This window comes from Phaenicophaeus curvirostris, chromosome 1 (genome assembly GCF_032191515.1).
Source record: "Phaenicophaeus curvirostris isolate KB17595 chromosome 1, BPBGC_Pcur_1.0, whole genome shotgun sequence".
NCBI lineage: Eukaryota > Metazoa > Chordata > Aves > Cuculiformes > Cuculidae > Phaenicophaeus > Phaenicophaeus curvirostris.
The window spans coordinates 61239221-61248369 of record NC_091392.1 but is presented as its reverse complement, the minus strand read 5'-3'; positions in this window follow the sequence as shown (position 1 = coordinate 61248369).

Genomic DNA, 9149 nt, shown 5'->3' with positions numbered 1-9149 from the left:
CCTTGTGGTAAAAGATCTCATTTTAACTTTTTACTGAAATGTTCTAAGGTTTCTTGTGAGACTGTGGGAATTCGACTGTGTTAGCGACTTTATGTACAGGTGTGTGTGCGCGTGAGTGAATGGAACTTGAGTTCAAGTGATACAAATATGAAATGGAAGGCAGACTTCCAGTCTGCTGTCTCTTTCCCAATTTTGCAATAAACTTTACGTAGATAATATAGTTCTGTATATTTAGTGAGCTGTTCTAAGTCATATCGCTGTTTCTTTAAATATTGGGTGGGTAATTTTGTTAGATGCAATGTCTTAGCCTGTTAGGATAGGAGCGGTGGGTTTAGTAAATATATATTATTCAGACTGAATTTTGGGACCTTTGATATTTTTACTGTTTGCAGTAGACTGAAATGTAATATAATAATTATCTTTCCACATACCTGTCATTAATTTAAGCAAACCACACTTTGAATCTGTTGCCATTTCTTGTCTTCTTATTTTTTAAAAAAACAGTTTAATATTGAGAAAATAGTTTAAACCAAGGCATCCCAGAAGCCTGAAACAGGCAGTTCTTTGCTAAACAAAAAATTTGTGTGTGTGCGCGCGCGTGTGTGTGTTCAGATTTGAACAGTGTTTCTTACAAATCAGCATCGCGCTGCCAGAGCGGCTGGTGGCAATCCAGTGTTCTTTTGCGGCGGTCTGGGCAGATGTTCTGGGTCTGTAGCAGTCTGTCAACCTTCAGCAGCTATGACTGAACAAATGGAGTTTTTCATTAAATGAATAACACAATCCCTGCACGGGCCCCTTCTGTTTGTATTCTGTTTATTTCAGGCCGTCATACCCTGTTCTTGATGTTCCCAAATTTGCAACAGAAGAAGCTGTGATCACAGCTAAGGAGAAGCTAGGAGAGATTTGGCAGTGGATGTGCAGAAAGGGGGCTGAGGTCACCCATCACATTTGCTTGAAACCACCTACATTTTTCAGTCTGCCATCTCTTCTGTGAGTTTGGGTTAAAGTGTTTTGAGCTTCTGTTTTACAGACCATCATCCGAGCAAAGGAGCTGATGCTGCTTTGCCTTTCTCTTTTCTTCTCCCTCTCACTCCCTGAGGTCCAGGGCCAGAACCGTAGCCGACTTGCTCTTTCACTTCCTGAAAATGCTCATGTAGAAATAATAGTACAACACTTTGTTTTTTCTCTCTCTGAAACCATTCACCTAATAAAGTTTGCAGGGTCCTGTAGTGCTAGTCAAACAAATGCAGTCTGAGGAAATACTTGCCCAATTTATAGCAGTAGCAGCACAACCACTGTGGAGTCTTCATTTTTGTTGACAACTGGTTGTGAATACTCCAAGTTTCCACGTAACTTGGACCCAAACCAAGAGCAACCGTTCCTGCTGTATCCCATCTCCTTCTACAAAACTGATGTATTTGGTTCTTTTAATGTTTTGTTTGAACAAACATAGCCCCAAATTGAGCTTGAGCTCGAGCTGGCAGTGGCAGCCTATGCGAAAACCATGAGAAAGGCTGCTTGAACTAGCAGTGCTGTTCAAAGATCTTTTTCCAAGCACAGCAACTTTTTTTAGGTATCTTTCCATGACACAAGCAAATTTTACTACATTAATGTTTTTTAACAAATTTGTGTCACTTGATCCTTCTGATCTTTATAGAGGGCTCATGCCATCTTTAAAAGCAGAGACACTGTTCTCTCCAGTCAAAATGCAGTTATGAGAAAACCTAATTCGGATGGTGTTCTTCCGCATCCCATTTTCATTACAAGCTTAATGGGAGCTGAGGCCCTGCTTTTACCAGTCTTGCTGATGTACGCACACGTCTTTACTGTTTTATTTATTTCTCTGTTCTGATCTCTGCTGAACACTAAAGTATGTGGCTGGATGCTGTAGCCAGAACACAGAGGGAGTCTTGGCATGTGGCGGTATATCCCGAGTATCTAGTGACCCACGCTGATCTGCTTGCAGCTGAATATCGGTATGAATTAAGTGGGCTATACTTTAAATAGCCATCTCCCTTGAACTGCACCCTGGATACACTGTGAATCATGTCAGATGAGTGTTTCAAGATGAAGCTCATTAACATATAAGCTGTAGGCGATTTCTCTCTTGCCTCTGGCAGGAAAGAAAGCATATGGGCGACTGCACGTGCATGGGAGACTCTTCAATACAAAGCAACATGGAGAGCAAAGAAGCGAGCCGAAGGCTAGCATTCTCCCCAGCACCTTGCTGGTGTGATAAGAACTGGCAGCAGCCTTGCTTACAGCAATAAAATTGTTAATTTTGCAGAGTTCAGAACGTGATTAATGTTCCAGTTAAGTCACATAGACTTGCTGCTTTGGTCATATTTACAGTGGTAAGACAACTTGTTTTTAAATCACTGAATTCCTAAATGGTCCAGGCTAGACTTTATTCTTTTTTAATTTGTACCAAGTAGAGGAAAGGAAGTTTTTCCCTTAAATTTGAAGTGAATTTTCTTATGTTTGTAAACAAAAAGCCAGTACGTAGGTCATAGGATCATTAAAGCTATGGGGAACTATTTTTTTTACTTGGGGCCCAAGCAGTCTTATAGGAAGAAGGTAAATATTGATAATGCAGACAATGTACTGCAATGTACTTACTGTTATATTTGCCCATCACATTGGTTTGGTTGAAAGGGCAGTGGTGGGAAGATGTCTTTTGGCTAAGGTACAGTTGAACATGGGTGCTTGGTTGAAAACACAGAACAATATCTCCTCTCTGAAAGAGAAGAGAGGTTCTGGCATAATCATTCCTATTTTCCCCCTTTAAAAGTCTAAAAAAATTATAGTTAAGCCCCTGAATATTGATCTGCTTACCTATTGATTTGTGAAATTGGCATCATTATGAACTGCAAAGTCACCTCTGACCCTCAGTCTGTCAAAATGTAGCGGGAAGCTCTCTGGAAACTCAGTGCCAGTTCAGCTTGTGCTGACAGCCAAGGCCAAATGCTCTGGAGAGGGGGGGGCAGTTTGCCCCTGTGGGCGACAGCTGCCAAAGTGGTGCCAGCGCCACCAGGTTTATTAAACTGCAGTCTCCGAGTGTGGCTGCAGAGGCAGGGAGAGGTGAGGTAGCACACAGCAGCTCCCAGGGAGCCAGCCGCACCAGTTTAGGAAATCTTCCAGGCATATTGCCAGGGTGATTTCCTGGAATATCTTATTGCAGCACACTGGGCTAGGTGATCCATTTATCAGGAGCAACGGCACCTAATTTGCCTTTGTATGCAAGATTGCAAATTTAAATCTGTTGGGCAGAGACGTGTCCTTCGGGGTGCTAATCTGATCTGTGTGCTGGCCCAGCCTGAGCAGCATCAGAGATGGCAGCTGACTTCTAGAACAGAGCTGCCTGAAAGAGTTTGGTTTCTGGCTAACAAACCACATATATATGTATATATAAATAATAGATAGATATATGGCTCCGATATAGATAAACACGTGGCTCAGTGCTCACCCCAAGAAGGCACATCAATGACTGCACTGCAACTGAAGTTTTAGCAGCAATTTACTCCTGGTTGGAATCAGCCCAGGTTTTGGGTTCTGTTCAGGGTGCGGAGGGCATTTCTCCAGAAATCACTGGGTGCAGTGCGACCCATAGGTTAGAATTGTAGAATGGTTTGGATTGGGAGGGACCATGGTCATCTAGTCCATGTCCCATGCTGGGTTAACAGTGACTAAAGCACCTTCCTGCTGCTCCTAAACTGGTTTCACTGTGTGTCTTCTCTGTGCACAATAAAGAACAACAAAAAAAGGGCTGTTTCCAACTCAAAGCAGTTCCCTGCCCTAGTACACAGCCCTCCCCAAACTGGGGGTAAGTCACGGACCTAGTCAACGGTTGTAGCTTGCCCAGTGACAACTGCAGCAGAAGAGTAATTTCTTAGATGTGTTTCATAGAAGAATGGAATGAGAGACCTTAAAGATCATCCAGTTCCAGCCCAGCTTCCATGGGCAGGGACACCTCCCACTCAACCAGGTTGCTCAAAGCCTCATCCAACCTGGCCTTGAACACCTCCAGGGATGGGGCAGCCATAACTTCCCTGGGCAACCTGTGCCAGTGTCTCACCACTGTAAGAGTAACAAATTTCTTCCTAATATTTAACCCAAATCTCCCCTCTTTCAGCTCAAAACCATTACCCCTCATCCTGTCACTGATAAAGACCCCCTTCCCAGCTTTCCTGTTGGCCCTTCAGGTACTGGAAAGTTGTCATAAATTCTCCCTAGTGCCTTCTCCAGGCTGAACAAGCCCAACTCTCTCAAGCCTGTCCTCATAGCAGAGGTGCTCCAGCCTTCAGATCATCTTTCTGGCCCTTCATGGCACTTCGTGGTATTTGCTTCAGGTGGGTCTTTAGCATGGCAGAACTCAGAGGAATCTTTTTAAAATCACCAATATAATTCAGTAAATAAGGGCAAGGAATCTGTCTGAAATGACATGACTGCTATGATGAAAACATCTCCCACCCATGGCAGGAGGGGTGGAACTGGATGATCTTTAAGGTCCCTTCCAATCCCACCCATTCTATGACACCGGACCAGGGACAGCAAATCAAAGCAACTTCCACCTGCACACCTGAGACTTAGAGTTGAGATGTAAATGCTGTGTCACTTGAAATACAACTAGCTAAAATGTTGTCTCCATGTTATGAAAGAGCCAATTAGGAGGAGCGTGTACTATTTTCACTCCTCTCTGCAACCTCTGTGGAGACAAATAGTTGACTCCATCGCAACTTATGGAGATAAAGGACTTGGGAATGCACGAGTTTCTGCAGCATCCAGTTCCTTGTCCAAAGCCCACCCAGACGCCCAAGTTCCCTGTGCAATGTGACACAGCAGGAGAAACAATCTGGTGATCAGGAAGCTGCCTGGAGCTACAGGAAAAGCTGGGGAGAAGGGAAAGAATCTGAAATCTCACCTCTATCCAGCTGGAGAGCATTTCTGCCTCAGGGAAACAGGCTCTGTTGCTGTAGGATGAGAACGTGGACGGCAGGGTCTGGGGAGTTGCTGCATCGGAGGATGAGCCCGCTCTTTCTCCATTCAAAACCAGCAGCAACAGCCACGCTTCACATGCCAAGCAGCTGAAACTTGTCCAGAGTGGGTCTCAAGTGGATGCAGTGAGATCAGGTTCTGTACAAACACTGACAATAGGTGGCAGGTTTGTGCTGGCTGGCCGACAGCTCCCATGTTGCTTCAGGTGGCTCCGCAGCACCTTTCTACAGCAGCTTCGTCTTCCTAACCCTCTAATAGCAGCACAACTACAAGAAACGCATCTCAGTAATTAATCTTTAAATAATTATATAAATAGTCTGCATTTATTTATACTGAAACATTTATGCTGTAACCTAAGTAGGTGAAACCTTAAACTGTTAGATTGAAATTTCAAGTCTGTTCTTTCAAGACAGTAATTGCAGAGAGTTGCTTCCAGGCTCCGAACGTTTTCCTTCCAGAGGAGACAGCACATACATAAAGTCAACATACACGAGGCTCCTCCCTGCGCAGGCAAAGCGCAATGAAGAAAGAATTAAAAGTTGCTACTAAAATGAAAAAAATTAGGTACTTCCTACTACTCCTATACTCCTACCTAATAGCTTTTTCTTAACAGTGAATCATCAGCATTGTGTATCACGGAATCACAGAATGATTTTTCAGTTAGCAAAGATCATGAAGTCAAACCATCAGCCCAGCCCTGCTAAGTCTGCCACTAGGACCATGTCCTCAATCAAGTACGACATCTCATCATCTTTTAAACACCTCCAGGGATGGTGACTCAGCCACCTCCCTGGGCAGCCTGTTCCAATGTTTGATAACCCTTTCAGTAAAGAAATTCCTCCTAATAATCTGACCTAAATCTCCCCTGGTGCATCTTGAGTCCATTTCCCCTTGTCCTGTCAGTAGCTTCCAGGGAGAAGGGACCAACCTCCACCTCACTACAACCTCCTTTCAGGTGGTTGTAGAGAGTGATAAGGTCTCCCCTCAGTCTCATTTTCTCCAGATGAAACAGCCCCAGCTCCCTCAGCCACTCCTCATAAGGCCTGTGCTCGAAACCCCTCACCAGCTTTGCTGCCCTTCTCTGGACACGCTCCAGCATCTCGATGTCCCTGTTGCGCGGGGCCCAAAACTGCCCACAGCATGTAAGGTGCGGCCTCACCAGCGCAAGTACAGTGGAAGGATCGCTTCCCAAGTCCTGCTGGCCATGCTCTTCCTGATGCAGGCCAGGATGCCACTGGCCACCTGGGGAACACTGCCGGCTCATATTCAGCCTCCTACCAATCAACACTCCCAGGTCCTTCTCCTCCTGGCATCCTTCCAGCCACTGCTCTCCAAGCCTGTAACACTACATGGGGTTGTGACCCAAGTGCAAGAACCAGCACTTGGCCTTGTTATATATAAGTGGGAGGTGGTTATCCCATAGGGCGTTTAAGAGTTTCTAGCAAAAAAAACATTTAAATGGAGGAATGCAAACAAAAAACCCCACTGCAAACAAACACAAGGAACTGATGGTTTTGAACCTCCTAAGATGGGACACGCCCAGGGTGCCTCTTTTAAGAATCCCTTGGAAATAACTCTATCTTGATAACTTCCATGTGTGGATAACAATTTCATCAGATGATACAGAAATAACTCTCTGAACACTACTTGTGCTTTGGCACACATGGAAATGCTTTGTCTCTTTTCTCTTTGAAGTTATCATATCCAAGCCTTAATTTTCATTTAAAGGAGCTGCTCTACCAGCTTAGCAATTATGTCATACATTAAAAGCAGATGCTTGCAAGAGGCAAGAACCTCCACAACAAAACAATGTCAGCAAACCAAACCCAGCTTCAGTTTGGTAATTTTTTTTTTGTTTACAGGCAGGTCTGTAAGTTCAACAGTTAACATGAAGCACTTCAGGCTTTTGAAGGATTTTGGGAACACAGCAAGGAGCCACTTATAGCCTGTTTAGATCCCAGATCTTCAGGACCTAACATCAGGGACGTACGGATGCAGTTAGACAAACGGGCCCAACAGCTCAGAGATCTCTCGTGTCTTCCTCCCATCCCAGCCCTCCTCCTCCTTCCCCCTCTCCCTTCTTGCTGTGCTGCTTCTGCCTCTTCGCTGATGAGCCAGCAGAGCAAACTCACACCATCTCATATCCAAAATTAAACTCGGCTGCCTTGTGCCCTCCAGGCACGACTCTCCCATTTTCCATTCTTTTCTCTGTGCAGCAATTCCGGTAACTGTCACTAGCAGCACAGCCCAATGGTGGCTTTTACACATGACTGGGGGATGTGTGGGCAGAGAAAGCAAAGGAGAGGGAGGAAGGAAGGCTGTGACTCCAGCACCAAGCCCTGCACTCCTGGGCACCCACAGTCTGCAGCCAAGGCTGCCCCCAGATCCAGACCAGGACAGGATTTGCAAAGGGCTGTTTTTAAGTGGGTTCAACCACCACCCCGTGGTTTGGGGAAGACAGGTGGATTCTGTCTTGTGGACCCTGTTGCTTGTCCTCAGGCCAGGCCACACACCTGGGCTTGGTTTGGGATTTTTATCAAAATCCAGGCCTGTGTAAGGGCACAACAGGTGCTGCAGGTGAAGGCAAAAAGTTTTCTGGCTGAGACCCAGCACCGTTCATTCACGCTAGGATCCAGCTCCGTGCCCAACCTCCCCCTCCTGCCCCACAGAGCACGCCGGAGGGATTTCCTCGCTCTGGAGGAAGCATTGGGGGTGCAGTATCCTAAGGGTTCATTAATGAGGGAGGTGATTCTGCCCCTCTTTTCCTCTCTTGTGAGACCTCATCTGGAGTACTGTGTGCAGGTCTGGAATCCTCAACAGAAGAAGGATATGGAGCTGCTGGAACGGGTCCAGAGGAGGGCTACAAGGATGATCAGAGGGCTGGAGCACCTCCCATAGGAGGAAAGGCTGACAGAGGTGAGGTTGTTCAGCCTGGAGAAGGCTCCAAGGAGACCTTATAGTGACCTTCCAGTACCTGCAAGGGGGGAGGGACTGTTCACAAAGGTTTGCAGTGATAGGATGAGGGGCAATGAGTATAAAGTGGAGAGGGGCAGATTTAGACTAGACACAAGGAAGAATTTCTTCACTCTGGGAGTGGTGAGATACTGGCCCAGGCTGCCCAGGGAAGCTGTGGCTGCCCCATCCCTGGAGGTGTTCCAGGCCAGGTTGGATGGGGCCTGGGGCAGGCTGGTCTGGTGGGAGGTGTCCCTGCCCATGGCAGGGGGGTTGGAGCTGGATGATCTTTTAAGGTCCCTTCCAACCCAAACTCTTCTATGATTCAATGAAGAAACAGGATCCACTTAAAGCTCATTTTCCTGCTACTTTCAACTAACTTTTGGAAGTTCTAATAAAAGGGATCTCTCCTTTGCTTCAGATCAATGGAAAATGCACCAAAATGAAGTTTTTCACAGCTACTAACAGGAGGAGGAACACTTTAACTGCTAACACAATGCCAGCAGTTTATGCTCCACCTACCTATGCCTTGGGATTCTGGAAATGGTTCAGTGACAGAACTAGAAGCCACAGAATAAGACCCCTGGACTTTAGCTTGTTAGAAAATGTTATAGAAATACACCAGGAACCAGCTAATGCTATAAAGAAAAAACAACCTCTAAATTCTGAGTTGTTTTTAAGATAAATTCATGCAGCAAATTCATGTCTGCCTTAAAGAGAAAAGTAACTCCTATTCCAAGAATCTTAGCAACAGAAAGAAAAAAAAAACACAGTGAGGGAATTCTTCACTGATTGTTTAGGTTTTCCCATTTCTTTTTTGACCAATGCAAGGATCAGAAATAATTGAAAATAAGACAACAGTTACTTCATGGTAATAGCTAGGAAAGAAATCATATAGCTAAGGAAGCTAAAGGAATAGCTAAGGAAGAAATCATTTTGGAGCAGACAGCGTTTAGCAGTTTCTTATGTGAAGTCTCTTAAAGAGGTCTAGAAGTTCTGTAGACAGTTCAGTTCACTTGCTCCTCTCTTCTCTCCAGCTTCTGGAAACTTCTATTATTTATTTCCCCAGCATAGTCAAAAAGCTTAGCAACTTGCCCTAAGACTGGGACAGCTGGGGCAAGGTCGGACATGCACACAATTCCTACCCTTACTTGAAGCCTTCCAAGCACAGGAAATGCTCGCTCACATCCTATTCTTTTAAT